This window comes from Lactuca sativa, chromosome 4, assembly GCF_002870075.4.
Source record: "Lactuca sativa cultivar Salinas chromosome 4, Lsat_Salinas_v11, whole genome shotgun sequence".
Lineage (NCBI taxonomy): Eukaryota > Viridiplantae > Streptophyta > Magnoliopsida > Asterales > Asteraceae > Lactuca > Lactuca sativa.
In genome coordinates this window covers 104421053-104438938 of record NC_056626.2, presented here as the reverse complement: position 1 = coordinate 104438938, position 17886 = coordinate 104421053, and positions in this window count along the sequence as shown.

Below are 17886 nucleotides of genomic sequence, written 5' to 3'. Positions count from 1 at the left end.
TTATATATAACACGACATAACCAAAGCATCTCACTTAAAATGTGGCAGGGAATGTGGATATCCACATCCATACCTCCATAAGAGGTAGACCGAAACCCATATGATGACCTTTAAAATGTGCTAAAAATGGTGACATGTAAATGAGGCAAACAAACAAGAAAGCAAGGGAAGAGTCTATCAAAGTGAACAATAAGACACAAAATAGCAAAATGTAGTGCAAAGCATATGAATCCAAGAACATGCATATAAAACAAACATAAGCATAAGTCAATGGCAATAGTAAACATATACAAGTATAAATCAAGAAATAAATGCACACGCATGAAGCAAGTATACAAAATAAAGATCATAAAATGGAGCATACAAAACAACAAAATATACAAGGCGACTAGGCTACTTATCTATCTTGATATTTAGTTTTCACACTCTCCTATTTAAGGTCGTGTCCCTATGAAAAGCAAACCCCTCCATATTTAGCCTCAAAATATCTTTCCGCTTCCTTTTAGGAGGTCATCTCCCCCTTTTAGCATCAATTAGCATTGATTCTATTGTTATTTCCCTCGCTAATGGTAGTTTTTTAAGTTTTCCCTTGTGAAATCGGCCAAAAAACTTAGAAAATATGAAGAAATTGACCTAGGCCTAGATTAAAGGGTTAGAAAAGCATGGGTTGCAATATATGGTTTGAAAATGTCATAAAATAATTCAACACAAAAAGTACCACCTTAAGATTCAAATGTAAAGTCGTACATTTCCATAAAATCAACATGCAACTTATTTTTTTCTTAGCATGAATTGTACAACTTTGAGAGTAAAATGTACATTCGTATATTTCCAAGAAATCAACATCTTATTTGGCATGAAATGTACAACCTTGAGAATCATATGCTTTGTTATACATTTCCTTTGGATTCTCTAAATCAGCTTCGGGTCATATCGTTTTCCTTTGGTTTCCGCTCATATAAGCTTGGATGTGTCGTTATATGTTCCACAAAGCATATATATAAACATGTTAAGTACCCTTTACATTTGATTTGGTATGAAAATATACCATTATTGTAGGAAAATTCCACAGGGCAGCTCAACAAGTTTAGAGGCTTTAAGCGAACCAAAAATTTGGGGTTATTTGGCCTTTACTATACTTAATGTTATAAACCTCTTTCTTTATCCGGACTTGGGACCGACAATAATAAACTAAAGTGTTTAGAAATGGCGGAGTTAATTTTTTTTATTATGTTTATGTTTTTTGTGAATATATTTAGGATTACGGATTAAAAGAAATACTTACTGCTACACAGTAAGTCAAACGGAAAAATCAAAATTGAAAACTGAAATTTATTCCAAACACTTGAGCCGCCCTTGTATGTTAAACATGAAAAAGTTGTAAGTCATTGAAATATTATTTATAGAGATCTAATATAGATTACAAAGATCTAAATTCATCATCTTTTTCTCTTTCTGAAATACTATTTATATCTATATTCATATATGTATAGAGTAGAGTTCAGTTATCTTAATTTCAACTATTTCTACCACAAATCCACAATCACAGTCCACATAAGTGTAGATAAATAGATATGACAATATTCTAACCAATGAATCACTCAAAAATTCCATTATTTTTTAATTTAATTTAAGTTTCACGACATTTCTCAATTCTTTAGGAGATATCGACTCATTATTATCCATTGATTTTAGCATAGACCACAAAGCACTTGCTTAATTTTAACAATCGTATAATAATGATAGATACAACAAAAGTTATCCAAAAGTAACCTTGGAGAGCAAGATTAATATGAAACAACCATTTCCGACTACAACAAAAAGACTCAACGAAATAAAATCTCAAATTTCCAATTAGGTATTGATTGAATTCAAGTAAATGTCAATTACTTAATCTTTCACTTCCAAAAAGACGTCGACTGAAAATTTTTGAAAACTAAATAAGTGATTAGATAATGGAAATTGGAAAACATGAAAACTCAAATGAAGAATCACATACCATTTCTGCGTTTCAGTTCATCATCAGTTGATGTCTTTTCCTCTTGACACCCCTAAATTACGTTTCTACGTTTAGACTAGATTAAGATTGGAGGATAATAGGAGAAGCCGAGAAGGAAGAAACTTAGAAGATTATAACAATTTAGAAGACTGTTTTTTTTTTTTTTTTGGAAATTGAATCGTCGCTTCGGTCAGAGGTGGGTACGAATGTAATGATCGAGACTTGACACTTTCTGTACTAGAATTACTGAATATGATTTAAAATTGAGGGTAATTTAGAATTGAAGACCCTAAGCCTTTACTTAGTTTGATGAACACTTGAGCCTATCATGAAATTCCCAAATAAGTATGCTTGCTTTGGACAATATCAAAGATTCTCACACTTAAACATTGTTTTGCGGCTTTTGCCTCAGATAACTCGTAAATTTCTCTGACACAACTCAATAGAAAGCCATGAATGTCTTGATCTAATTTAATTAAACAACTAAAAATAACAACCGACAATCAATTCACATAATCAAAACTTCAAGGTATACCTTAAGTCCTCAAAATTAGTACTACTCAAGTAAACGAGCCAAAAAAAATTAACTAAGAAAGACTAATCCTAAGATAAACAATTTTCCGAAATCAAATAATTCTTGATTAAATTTTGGACTAACAAATAGAATAAGGATTAGAAATAAAGACCCGTAGGTTTTAAAGACCCGCAAATAACTAGGCCTCATGGCATCCCAATTATTTTGGAATAACTAAAGTTATTTTTATTCCATACTAGTTTATACGGGTCTGGTAAAACAAAAAAATTTATATATAAAGATTTAAACAAATATTTATTTAATTTTGAAATTTTTGATTTGAAATTCAAAATTTAAAATTTGAATTTAAAAGGAAACATATTAAATACAATATATAAGTAGTAATATTGTAGTTTGTTGACTATTTTTAACTAAGACAATTATTAATTGATGTGTAAATTTGATTGTTAATTAAGAAAGGATATAAAATGAGAAAATGACAAGTGAAAAAAAAACATTTATTCAAAAATACTAAAAAATGACATGTGTCTAAATTAATGTAAGAGTGACAAGTGGCAAAAAAACCTTCATTTATTAGAGTAGATTATATTATATTTCACACTCGTATTGCGTTTAGAAGAAATGCCAAATTTAGACGATTACTTTTTTTTAAAAGTTCATACGAATGTAATATAGAATCTCATTGGCAGGACCGATTCAAGCAGATTTGAGGTCCCGGACAAAATAAAAAAATGAGGCCTTTAACTGTAATTTTTCTGTAAAGAAATGATTAATTGCTTATAGACCTGAATCTTTTACACCAATCGTGGCTCCAATCTTCTTTTTTCTTTTTCTCCTTGCTTGTGACAACTTAATAACAAACACTTTTTTCTTATAAAATATAAATAAATACATAAAAAATGGGCCCTAGAAATTTGGAGACTCTGGGTCATTGCCCATTCTACTCCACCCTCTTATACGACCCTGCTTATCGACAATCTCGTAATATTTCAAGAACAAGGAGACATATGATTACCAAAACATCCTCCTGTTATATCTACAAAAGAGTAACGAATGTACTTCAATATTTTTATAGAAACTCTTTAAAAAGAATTAATAGAGAGAATTAAAATTCACCATCAATATTTTTAACAAATGAAAAAAAAATTGTTTAGAAATCATTTGATCATTTAAAATATCCCAATTATTTTAACCTATTTATAGTAGAAAATATGACGCCTAATGAAAGCCAAAAGAAATTCAAAATATTTTTATCAGTAATTTACATGAATGATCTCTATGGTTTTGGGTAATTTGCACGTTTGGTTGTTTTTAACTCGGGAGGTCCTTAATATTTGTTTTTGTTATGTGTTTGGTCCTTGTCTTACCTACAAAAACTATATTCCTTTGATTTTTTTTAGTTTATTTAAATAAACACACCCCCAACCTCACCCTCTCATCTTACCTTACCTACCCTATCATTTTTCTCTATTTAAATAATAGTCTTTTTAGGTAATATAAGGACCAAACGTGTAACAAAAACAAATAGTAGGGACCTCCCGAGTTAAAAAAATTAGTTAGGGACCAAGTGCGCAAATTACCCCAAACCATATGGACCATTCATGTAATTTACTCTATTTTTATTTTTGAAAGGGATAATGACTTGTAAGGGTAACATAGTTTAGATTTTATTTTTGAAAGGGATAATGACTTGTAAGGGTAACATAGTTTAGATTTTGACAACGTTTAATTTTTTAAGTTATTTTTTACTTACATATTATCATTGAACTTGTTTGGATTGTTCACATTACACTCTTTTGACTGTAGGTAACATAGTTTTAGTTTTGTTCACATTTAGTCCTTTAAGTTTTTTGTCCACATATTACCATTGAATTCTTTAGATTATTCATATTAAATCATTATGAAATGGTTTGGGCAGTTGACATTACATCCTTATAACATGACAGTTTTGTTCGTTTTTTATGCTGCCATTGAACCGTATTTGGACTAGACCGTATGAGAGGTGTTTCAGTTTGAGCTCGAACCTACTCAATCTTTCATCTTAATTAAACTTTCATAACTCCTTTGTTTGAAGTTGTAATGTCATAATTTTTTTTAACACCTAGTTTAGCTTTGTGTACTTCATTTTAGACTATATAAGCACCTTAATTGGTTACACGTTGATTGATTTACGGGTCTCGAAACATAAGGTATCAAAGCTAAATTTATGTTATTTCAGTATTGAGATTACTATCTGTACTTCATTTTAGACTATATAAGCACCTTATTTCTTTATATATTGGGTTAAGTTTTTTTTTTTTGTTGATTTGGTATTATTCTAATCATTTAGGCTCAAATCATTAACTAGTTGTACAAATTGCTTAAGAACATGTACCAAATTCAACCTAGTATTGAACCAAAAATTGGCACCGACACCGAAACTAATATACTAATAGGTCCAGTTATCAGTCCTCATTATTAGTCTAAACCAGTTCCGATTCCAAATCAGGTTCGATCCGATTTGGACTGATTGCTCATCCTAGTTCCAACTAAGAACCATTGGCTTATTCCGCCTTTATCTGACCAACTACCTAATACTATGCAGGCTTGTTAAAAGTATATGTTTATGAGCAAGATTAACATTGAGAAAGGGTTGCTTTACTTGGGTCATAACTGTAAGGTTTAAAGGTGTTTTTAGTTTTGGGTGTATTGTGTATTATCTTAATAGTGCAGGTACTGGAGCTCATTTAAAAGAACTTGGAAGAATACGCGGATCTTTATATTACGGGTTTGGTTTAATGGGTTGAACCGGATGTATATATATGTGGTTAGTTTAATAGATTAGGTTCTTAATCTGTGAGCATACACTTAATCGAGTCTCTTCATTCTCTCATCTTCGCCTTCTTCAGATTAGGGTTTTGGTTAAATCTAGTGTTCTTTGATCTGATTAAATGTTTAGCTGGTAAACTTTGTAATCTGTTCTTGTTATCTATTTTGTTTGAGGGTGAGTGTTATGTAGTGAGGTTTTGATTTGTAAGTTTCTTGAAAACCAACTGGATCTTATTAATAAAAGATATGTTGATGTTGTGATTAGATTTGTTGTTTGAGTTTTTATCATGGTATCAGAGCGGGGTTATTCCTGCGTCGTTCGTTGATTTCTCGTTTTTTGAGTTAGGGTTTTCAGATATCGTTTTTTGTTCTTGAGTTCTCTTGGTAGTTTTGTGTCCCCTGTTCGATCGGTTGCTTCAACTCGTTAGCTTAAGGTGGATTTCACGTTGTTCATTAAAAACAAAGGTTTAAACTCACTCAAACACTGTCAATCTTAAGAGTAAACGATCGCTTGACTGCAACGTTAGGGTTAACTTCTTGTTTTCTGACGGCCAACGTCAAGCGACGGTCAACGTTAAGATTGCAAACGGTGCAATCTGAGGTGTTTGGTGGTTTCTGGCATTTGAATCCCTTTCTTCTTCAGTGTTAGATTCTATTTGTGTAGATCTAACGGTAAACTACGTTGCAGCTTGCAGAGCGTTTTTGGTGGAGTTCTTTAAGTATTCGCACGCTTGTTCTTTGTTTGTTCAGGTTATTTTCTTGGGTGCTTATGTGTTATTGTTTGTTCATCTTGTTGTGTTGTGACTCTTATAGTTCTTGTTATTGAGGTTGTGGTCTTGTGATTATACTAGCTTTTCTGCTTCTTGAAAGAGGTCAGAATCTGGTTTAGTATAGTCATATTCAAGAGAACACAATTTTGATTTTCTGTAAACTGTATCAGTCATGGTTGGGGAAACTCCGTCTGGATCTGGATCTAAAAGTCCAGAACGATATGATTTTGATGATCCATTATTTTTACATCCTTCTGATAATGGTGTTGTTTCTGTTATTAGTTTTAAATTGACTGGAATTGAGAATTACAGAATATGGAAAATTTCTATGACTAGGGCCTTGAAAGGAAGGAATAAGTTAGGTTTTGTTGATAAAACTTTTCCTAAACCTAGTGAGGATGAAACTAAAATTCATAAATGGGAACGTGTTAATGTTGTTGTATGTTCTTGGATTCTTGGTTCTATTTCTGAATCTTTGTATGCTAATCATGCCTATAGTGATAATGCTTCTAATATCTGGTCTGAGTTGAGTGAAACTTACTCTAAGGCTGATGGTTCTATTATTTTCAATGTACACCAAAAAATAAATTCACTTACTCAAAATGGTTTGTCTGTCTCTGAGTATTATAGTAAGCTTGATGCTTTGTGGAAAGAGTTTGAAGGATTAATTAACCTGTCTGAATGTACATGTGAAGCCTCAACTGATTTTGTTAACCATTCAAAATTATTGAAACTTATGCAATTTTTGTCTGGGTTAGATGATACATTCAGTCAGGTTAAAAGTCATATTTTGTTAACAGAACTTCTCCCTAATGTGAAAACTGCTTTCTCTACTGTTTCTCGTGAAGAATCACATCAGAAGGGAGGTTCTATTTCACAAACTTCCACTAAGTCTCAAGCTACTGCTTTTGTTGGTAAATGTAATGATCAAAAACAGAATAAGCTTCGTGGGAATTCTAATCTTCAGTGTAAAAATTATGGTCTTAAGGGACATACTATCGAAAGATGTTATAAGCTCATTGGTTTTCCTAAAGATTTTAAGTTCAAAAATGAATCTCAAAATCCCAATAAGACACTTTCTTCTAATAATTCAATTTCTTCTGATTTGGATGTTAAGACTAACAATTCATCTGAAAAGTTTTTTCTCACAAGTGAGCAATATAACAAGTTTCTCAGTCTTATTAATGAGAAGTCTTCAACAAGTGAAGTGTCTGCAAATATGGCAGGTATTTGTTATAGCTCTTCTGTGTCTACTAATAATAAATGGATTGTTTATTCTGGGGCAAATCATCATATGACCAAAAATGATTTTAAGCTTAATAACATTGTTGATATTTCAAAACTTGATCTTAGAGTGGATCATCCTAATGGGTCATCTGCTAGGATTAATAAAATTGGAAATATGAGATTGTCTAATTCGGTTGTTTTGTCTGATGTTTTTGTTGTTCCTGAATTCAATGTAAACTTACTTTCTGTTCACAAACTTTGTAAGGATAATAAGTGTCAGCTTGTTTTTGATGAATTTAAATGTGTTGTTCAGGATTCACAGTCCAAGGTGACTGTGGGGACTGGTAGTAAATCAGGAGGGTTATATTATCTTGAGGACTCTTACTCTTCAGGTAATATGACTTCTCTGAGTAGGATTGATTGTTATGTTTCCAAAGTAACTTGGCATAATAGGTTGGGTTATCCTGCTATTCAGTCTTTAAATTCTCTTAAACATGTTTTGTCTTTTGGAACTGAGTCTCTTCCTCCTTGTGATGTTTGTCACAAAGCTAAGCAGTCTAGGAATTCTTTTCATTTGAGTGAACATAAGAGTATTTCTTTAGGTGATTTAGTACATATAGATGTTTGGGGCCCTTATAGAGTTGCTACCACTGATGGTTTCAAATACTTTCTAACTATTGTGGATGACTTCACCAGAGGTGTTTGGGTATATTTGTTAAAATCTAAAACTGAAGTTTTTTTATTGGTTTTCTGTGTTTTATAATTTTTTGAAAAATCATTTTAATTCAAGTCTTAAGGTTGTTAGGTCTGATAATTGCACTGAGTTTGTTAATTCTCATTTTAAAGATTTCTTTGATAAAAATGGTATTTCACATCAAACTACTTGTACTTATACTCCACAACAGAATGGTGTTGTGGAGAGGAAGCATAGACATCTCTTAAATGTAGCTAGGTCTCTTTTATTCCAATCTGGATTACCTCTTAATTTTTGGGGTGAGTCAATTTTGACTGCTATGTTTTTAATAAATAGGATTCCTACTTCAGTCTTAAAAGGGAAGTCTCCTTTTGAAATGATTTACAAGTGTTTACCTAAATTTGAGAATTTGAGGGTATTTGGATGTTTATGATTTTCTGTTAAGCAAAATATTTCAGATAAGTTTGTTGAAAGATCTGAAAAAATGTATTTTTATTGGTTATTCTAATGAAAAGAAAGGCTATAAGTTGTATAATATTGATAATTCTTCTATTTTCTTTTCCAGGGATGTAGTGTTTTATGAGGATGTGTTTCCATATAAAATGAAGAAGGATTTAATTAATGAAAATTTGTTTTCATTTTTTAATGATTATGTTGTTAATGACCCGATGCCTTCTAGTCCCTATGATGAAATTCTTCAATCATCCTATATGGATGAAGTTCCTGTGTCTGAAACTCCTGAGATTAGCCACCAGACTGATGGTGCTAGTGCAGCTTTTTCTCCTGAGGTTGCTAGTGATAGTAGCCAGGATGGCATGGCACAAGCATCTCAGTCTCAGGAGGTTGGTCCAGGTGTTTCTGATATTTCTGAGGGAAATGTTTTTGAAAGTACTGAACCATCTGGTAGTAGTTCTGTTAGAAGGTCTAATAGAGAGTCCAGGATGCCACTTAGATTTAGTGATTATGTTGTTGAGGGAAAATATAAATATGGTATTGAAAAAACTATAAACTATGCAAGATTAAGTCCTGGAAATTTTTGTTTTGTTTCAAACTTGAATAAAACAGTTGAACCTAAGAATTTTTTTGAAGCTTCTACTGATTCGAATTGGATAAATGCAATGAATGAGGAAATGGAAGTTTTATATCGAAATAAAACATGGGAAATTACAAATTTACCCTCCAATCATAAACCCATTGGGTGCAAGTGGGTGTATAAAATTAAATACAAATCTAATGGTGAAGTAGAAAGGTATAAAGCTAGACTTGTAGCTAAAGGATATAGTCAAAAAGAAGGTATAGATTACGAGGAGACTTTTTCTCCTGTAGCTAAAATGGTTACTGTTAGGGTTGTTGTTTCTTTAGCTGTCAATTATTCCTGGAAATTGTATCAACTTGATGTTAATAATGGTTTTCTTTATGGAAATTTTGATGAGGATGTTTATATGACTCTTCCTCAAGGGTATCACACTCCTGGCGATACTCGTGTTTGTAAATTGTTAAAATCATTATATGGTTTGAAGCAGGCGCCTAGGAAATGGAATGAAAAGATGTGTTCTTCTTTGTTTGAATTTGGTTTTGTTCAAAGCATAAATTATTACTCATTATTTGTTAGAAATACAGGTGGTACTATTGTTATTTTACTTGTATGTGTTGATGATATTGTTACAACAGGAAATTGTGAGCTTGAAATTACTAAAGTGAAAGATTTCCTAAAGTCTAAATATTTGATTAAAGACTTAGGGAAGTTAAAGTTCTTTTTAGGAATTGAGATGTTTGATAAAGATGATGGAATTTGTCTATCTCAACGTAAATATTGTTTGGAATTAATTCATGAATTTGGGAAATTAGCTTGTAAACCAGTTAAAACTCCTTTGGATTTGAATTTTAATATATCTGGAAAAGGAATTGATGAAAAGGATGTTTCACTGAGTAATATAACCAAATATCAAAAACTTATAGGCAAACTGATTTATTTAACCAGAACTAGACCTGATATTTCCTTTACTGTTCAAACTCTCAGTCAATTTATGCATTCTCCAAGAAAATCTCATTTTGATATTGTTATGCGTGTGTTAAGATATCTAAAACAAAATCCGGGTAGAGGTATTAGTTTTTTAAAAAATCAAAAGCCTGGTTTGTGTGCATATGTGGATGTTGATTGGGCTAAATGTATTACATCAAGGAGATCTGTTACTGGTTATTGTGTGTACTTTGGAGATTCATTAGTTTCTTGGAAAAGTAAAAAACAAGATACTGTTTCTAGGTCCTCTACAGAATCTGAATATAGGGCTTTGGCTTCAGTTACTTGTGAAATTATGTGGATTATAAAACTTTATTATGATTTGGGAGTTAAAAATTTGTTTCCAGTAAATGTTTTTTGTGATAATGATTCTCCTATTAAACTAGCTCTTAATCCTGTGTTTCATGAAAAAACTAAACATTTTGAAGTTGATGTTCATTTTGTTCGAGATAGAGTATCAAAAGGAATTTTAAAAATTGTTAAAATAAGATCAGAACTTCAAAGGGCTGATATTTTTACTAAAGCTTTGTCTTCAAAACAACATGATTTTTATGTTCTGAATTGGGGTTATATGATCCATTTAAGGTTGAGTAATTCATTCTTAATGTTTATCTTGAGAGGGGGTGTTAAAAGTATATGTTTATGAGCAAGATTAACATTGAGAAAGGGTTGCTTTACTTGGGTCATAACTGTAAGGTTTAAAGGTGTTTTTATTTTTGGGTGTATTGTGTATTATCTTAATAGTGCAGGTACTGGAGCTCATTTAAAAAGAACTTGGAAGAATACACGGATCTTTATGTTACGGGTTTGGTTTAATCGGTTGAACCGGATGTATATATATATATATATATATATATATATATATATATATATATATATATATATATATATATATGTGTGTGTGTGTGTGTGTGTGTGTGTGTGTGTGGTTAGTGTAGTAGATTAGGTTCTTAATCTGTGAGCATACACTTAATCGAGTCTCTTCATTCTCTCATCTTCGTCTTCTTCAGATTAGGGTTTTGGTTAAATCTAGTGTTCTTTGATCTGATTAAATGTTTAGTTGGTAAACTTTGTAATCTGTTCTTGTTGTCTATTTTGTTTGAGGGTGAGTGTTATGTAGTGAGGTTTTGATTTGTAAGTTTCCTGAAAACCAACTGGATCTTATTAATAAAAGATCTGTTGATGTTGTGATTAGATTTGTTGTTTGAGTTTTTATCAAGGCTCATCAAACAATGAGATCGGTTCTAAAAAGATCAAACCATTTTTCTAGTGATTTGAATAAACTATTGTAGAAAGGATTAATGACTTATAAGGGTAACATAGTTTAGGTTTTGTTTATATTTGGTCCCTTCTATTTTTTGTCTATATATTATCATTAAAATTGTTTTGGACTGTTCACATTACATCCTTATAACCGGCTAAAAGCTACACTAACCGGTTATAAGGATGTAATGTGAACAGTCCAAACCAGTTTAATGGTTATATGTGGACAAAAAATAACTTAAATAACTAAATGTGAATAAACCTAAACTATGCTACCCTTACAAGTACAATCAAATTTGGAAAACTAAAATCAACAATAATTTATACTAAATAACCTTCTAAAAAAGATAGATATTTTTAGAAAATAAAGAAAATGAATATTTTGTCATTAAAATTGAATAAAATAAAATATGAAAATTATTCAAAAATTGGGATGTGGGGCCTAACGGTGGAATTTAAGGGTCGACTTTGTCGAGCTATAAGGAGCTCTGACCCGTCGATACCTTTCTGTCGATATATCACACGTCTCCAAATTCCTTTCTAATCAAAAGTTATGCTAGTTTCAAGTTGCGTCTCTTTTGACCTCATTGTCTTTCTTCCACTTGTCCATAAAATCCTCTATCATATTATCTAGAGTAAATTACAAGAATGGTCTTTATGGTTTAGGGTAATTTGGGCGTTTGGTCTCTAATTTATTTTTTAACTTGGAAGGTCCCTACTGTTTGTTTTTGTTACGCGTTTGGTCCCTGTCTTACCTAAAAAGACTATTTTGCCATTGATTTTTTAACTTATTTTAATAAACACACCCCAACCCCACCCCCTCACCTTACGTTACCTACCCTACCATTTTTCTCTATTTAAACAATAGTCTTTTTAGGTAAGACATGAACCAAGCGCGTAACAAAAATAAACAGTAAAGACCGAGCGCGTAACAAAAACAAATAGTAGGGATCTCCAAGGACCAACTACGCAAATTACCCCAAACCATAAGGATCATTCGTATAATTTACTCTATTATCTAGTATCTATGTGTTCCACATCAAAATAAAATATTTTGCCTGTAAAAATATTTTACTAAAATTCAAAAATAAAATGCAATATATATCTTAAATTACCAATCAATTACCAAATGTCATTTATTTTGAACTTATTTCATAAAAATCACTAAAAACATACTAAAATTTTGAAAAAAAAAGGACAAAGACCATAGATCTAAGTTGTATTTGAGACATCCTTGGAAACAGTAGTATTTTATGTCATTCATTTAGTCCTACGTCAATAAAGCATAAGAATTTTTGCTTAATTTGCGTTGACACATAGCCTAGCAGTTTGGTCACCACAAATTCGAAAAATAAGTATCCTCGTAAAACCCGAGGCGCACGTCTGCTAAAAACATTTTTATTTAGGAAAAATAACTAATGAAGGTAATTTATAAACATTTTAAAAAACACCATCAAACTAAACCTTTTATACAAAAACAAAACCACCAATACTTTGTTGAAACTCTCCTTTTGGTAACTGAATCTTTTTCTTAGAACAAATTACACGAATGGTCCTTAAGGTTTTGTTTTTTTTTCTCTAAAGTAGTCCTTATGAAACTTTTTTTTCCTCAAATGGTACCTACGGAGCAAACCTTGCACACAAATGATCCTTATGACTTACTTTGTTAACAGATTTTGTTAAGTGTGTGTGAAAAAACGAAAATCCCCTTTGTTTTTATTTATTTATTTATTTATTTTTAATATTTTGTTAATTTGAAATTAAAAAAAAAATGGGGCCCTCTATCTCAAAAAACAAACACATACGCACACCTGCAAGTCCCTTCCATTATCCCTCCCATTTTTTGATTCATCAATCTGACCCAAAAGGAATTCAAACCCAGATCGGATCCTATTTCTGGACTAGTATCTCAAGCGTCATCGATAGGTGTGGAGAGTTTATTCCTAGCGGATAGATGTTGTTTATTCTTGCATTTAACCCTAGAAGAGCAATCAAAAGGACACGAGTAAATATTGTTAGTCAATTCTCGAAGGCTGCGACGATGGGATTTCATCCAACCAAAATCGAAATTTGTTGATCTAATTCGTATCTTGGTTGGGCAATCCCAATGACATGTGCTTGTTTCTTGAAATTTCTTTTCCAAACGTCACCTGCAATAGTGATTGCAGCCATGGCGGATTTTGACCATTAAATTCCTTAAGTTACAACATATTTGAGCCTTTGTTGGCTTGTTTATTGTAGCATCTTATTTTCATTTCTTCCTATTACAACAAAATTGTCCTCTAAAAGATCTATCCAATTATAGCAGTGGTGGTGGTGGTGGTGATTGTGTTACTGTTCTTGGCAGTAGCGGTAATTTAATGGAAATCTGGTTAGAGATGACTCTGATGATCGGTGTATTCTGAGAAAAACGCGAAACGACATGGATGATCGGATCTGTATCTTGGCATGGCAACATCACGGATGGCATAGTGAAGATGAAATTGATATTCTCTCACTTTGCAACAGTATGTGTTTGCAGCCATGACGGATCCACCATCTTCTTTGTCTACATTCCCCAATTGCAGATCTGAGCCTAAGTATTTTCATCCAAAATTAATCTTCCCTCTTTTCAAAGTGTTCTGAATTTAGGTTACTGAGTGTCAAATTTTCGGCTAGAACAGGTGGCGGTGATGGAGATCTTTCCGGTGTTGGTTTGAACCTTTGATAGAGTAAGGTTAATGGAGGCGGACACAACTAAGTTAATGTTCTGGTGGTGGTGCTTCATCAGAAAATGGTACTCCAGTGGTGGTGCTGGGAGGATGTCGTCTATATATATATATATATATATATATATATATATATATATATATATATATATATATATATATATATATATATATATATAGAGAGAGAGAGAGAGAGAGAGAGAGAGAGAGAGCCCACTTTTTTTTTTAAATTTTAAATTAACAAAATATTAAAAATAATAATAAATAAAAACAAATGGCATTTTCGTCTTTTCACACATATTTAACAGAATCTGTTAACAAAGTTAGTCACAAGGATCATTTGTATGCAATGTTTGCTCCGTAGGTATCATTTTAGGAAAAAAAAAGTTTGATGAGTACTATTTTAAAGTTTAAACAGAAAAACAAAACCTTAAAATACCATTCATGTAATTTGTTCTTCTTATTTGACTGAAATAGTATTATGAAACCAAATTTCACATTTGACACCACTTCTTATAACCATCAATAAAACAACACCTATGATTAAAGCTTTTTCTTATAAACCACAATTGATTGTAAAGTTTGCACAAGTGGGTTTCTTGGCATTGATGCCGCTTCTCAACCACCATGGATGAGCACAAGAAACGCCATACCAAAAACACAAGAAGCCATCAAAGCCTTCGTCTTCTTCACAAACATCACACATCTTGAAACCACTGTGATTTATTTTTCAATCTGCATGCATTACCCCTGCTAAACCCTTCCTCCGCCCCACACTCCAAAAGGGTTGACCGGCAATAACCCTTGACTCCAGTCCGCCACCACCCACTGCTCCTACTCGAATCCTTCCAGGCACCCACAAGTCGCCGAGTTGTTGATATTGCAACTCCCACATGGACCACAGAGATTGAAACGATCATAGTTATCAGTCTGTGGAGTTAAATATAGAAAGCATTTTTTTGTTCTTTCGATCCATAGCAGTCGTTCTAAACCTCTGATGGGTTTTATAATTAAATTAGTGAGTACTGAAGTGTTGATAAGTTCATACATAGTGGTAATACATTTATTTTTGATCGAGAACAAACCCAAATATGTAGATCGAATTTGGTGACTAGATCCTTTCCAAACTTCATTCCGGGAAGAAACGTGTTTGTCGGAAAATCAAAACTCTACCATATAGGATTTCGATTCTCCAGGTTGTCAACGTCCCTGATGATAAAGTTACCGGTATTGACCCACGAAGATCGAACCCTAGAGACGTTCACGATTTCTTCATGCACTCCCGATCACGATTTTGTACTTCATCCCTCCCGTCACAGAACAAAAGTAGCATTAAATCCATAGTCTAGAACAACATTCTTTCTATGAAAATCCTTCGTAGCTTGACTTCGTTCAGATAAATGGAATCCCACAAAACTTCGGATCTCTAAACAATGATTCTTGTGAACCTTCAACATTTGTCACACCTTCCACTCCTTTGTTTTACTATTACTATGTGGGGGCCAGATAAAAAAAATTATGCCTTTATATATGTACCTAAGCATAGAGAAAACATATATAAAAATTAAAGTCTATAAAATCAAAAATGCACTAAACCTTATAATTACACAAGTAATACAAACAAAAACATGTCAAAATCAAGTAAAATGATGTCTTTGTGCAATTTTTGAATGAAAACATCTCTTATTTTACAATAATCAATATTTTGTAAAAATTTGTTTTCGATACTTAAAATTGCAATTACATTCAATCTTTTTTGAGTTATGGTACTTTGAAGATACGGTTTCAAAAGCTTCAATTTTGAAAAACTTCATTCCATAAAAGCAACATAATCGACACTGTCAACAACATCCTATATTCAACCATCACATTAGGGAGAATATTCATTCTTGCATACTCTCTTATTTAAATAGATCTTCAATGACTTTCACCTTTATATGCTTCATCCGATAACATTTTATGCAAAGTTTGTAACCCAACATATAAACCAATTCCATAAATGTCATATTTTTCACCATTTTTCAAATTGAACTCAACATTTAAAGATTTTTTTTTTAATTCATCATCAACTCAAATTTGGAAAGGAAGGAGACCTTCTTCGTATTCCAACTAAGCTGCGCAAAAAAAACCCAAAGCCAATTCCAAGGAACAATGAAACTTCATAAAGTCTTTCTGTCCAAGTGCAAATAGTCTGCATCTTCACAGACATGTCTATTTCTAACAAGAAATTTATTTAAATACCCTCACAAACAATTAGTTTCTTCTTGTTCTTTTATTTTTGTTTCCATTTTAAAAATCTAATCGTTGTTTTTGAGGAAACATATTTAAAAATCAACAAATTATAAACTTTTAATAGCTAAGCAAAGAAAAAATACATCCCGGACAAAATGTATGTTTTGGTTTCCACGTTAAGATGTCAAAAGATCTGGAAAATAAATCATAGAATTAGAAATATAAATTCATTTAAAAAAAACTTCTATCTAATAGCAACAATGAAAAAAATTATACCTTCTGCTCTGCTGGCTCTAAAAACTCCGAATAAAACCTAAAACAACAGAAAAGACATCGAAGAGTTCAACTCCTGAAACAAAAACACAAAAACATTGAACAAAAATTAGAAATTGGAATGAGAAAAAAAACAAAAAACAGATATTAAAAATCACATAAAAAAACAGAAAAGAAATACAACTTGAATTCAGCGACTAGTAGTTTGTTATTCACTATTTAGAAATTGAAAGCATCAACTTATTCTATTTTGGGTTACCAGTTACCTGTTATTCAGAAATCATATAAAAAACAAACTCAACATGAGAATAACAATCAAAAGTCTAAAGTCAAAAATTAGAATGAAAGTAGAGAAAATGAGAAAAGAAAACAGAATTACAAAAAATTATGAAGCTAAGAAATGGATAAGATCAAAAAAGATGGAGTAAAGAATGAAAAGTCAGAACTAGGTACTCACCCAAAACCAAACTGGAACTCGAAAATACCAAAATTCTTCAGATTTTCGATGACCCTATCACTCAATGCTTCAAAAATCGCAATACCAGGAATTTTATAGTAGAAAAACCCCAAAATAGTATGAGAAGTAAAGAAATCGGCAATATTTAGTAGCAAGTAGGTTTAAAAGAGTTAGAGAGAAGGAGATAAATTATAATGAGAGATTGACATTGATGAATTTACCCGGTACTTAGACAATCAGACATAATCAATTAGAAACATCGTTCTCCAATATCCTCGATCTCGGTAATCGACGATTGGTTTCTCAAAAAGTTGACGCCCATGCTTTTTGTTTCGTCTGTCTCACTCGTGATTACTCAAATGCGTCTCAAGAGTTTTTTTAACAAGACGGTGTTTTTGAAAAAAAAAAATTTATGGTGTAGTTTTAAAATATTTACCAAATAGGTGTAGTTTAAATTTTTTTTTTTTTTTTAAATTTCAGTTTTTTTAATTATTTTGCTATTTTTTTAGTATACTTTTTTTTTACTTTTTTTATTCTTTTGTTTTTTTGCTATAAAAAGTGGTTTTTTTTGTTAATATACATCAAATAATAAAATTCTTTTTTTTTTGTATATCTACAGTTTAGATGCAACAAGAAAAAAATTCTTATTTTTTTCTTCAATGAATAATACAAAACAAAAAAAATGATTTTTTGTCTCATGTAAATACTATAATAATAAAACATAAGAAAAAAAAACATTCTCGTTTTTTTGTGTTCTAATCCGTCGGAGTAGTGTACAAACCATTTTTTTTTTCTTTTTTCTCTTGTTTGATGTATATAAACAAAAAAAACACAATTTTTATAGTAAAATGTAAAAAAGACAGTAAAAAAAGTATGCTAAAAAAACAGCAAAATGATTAA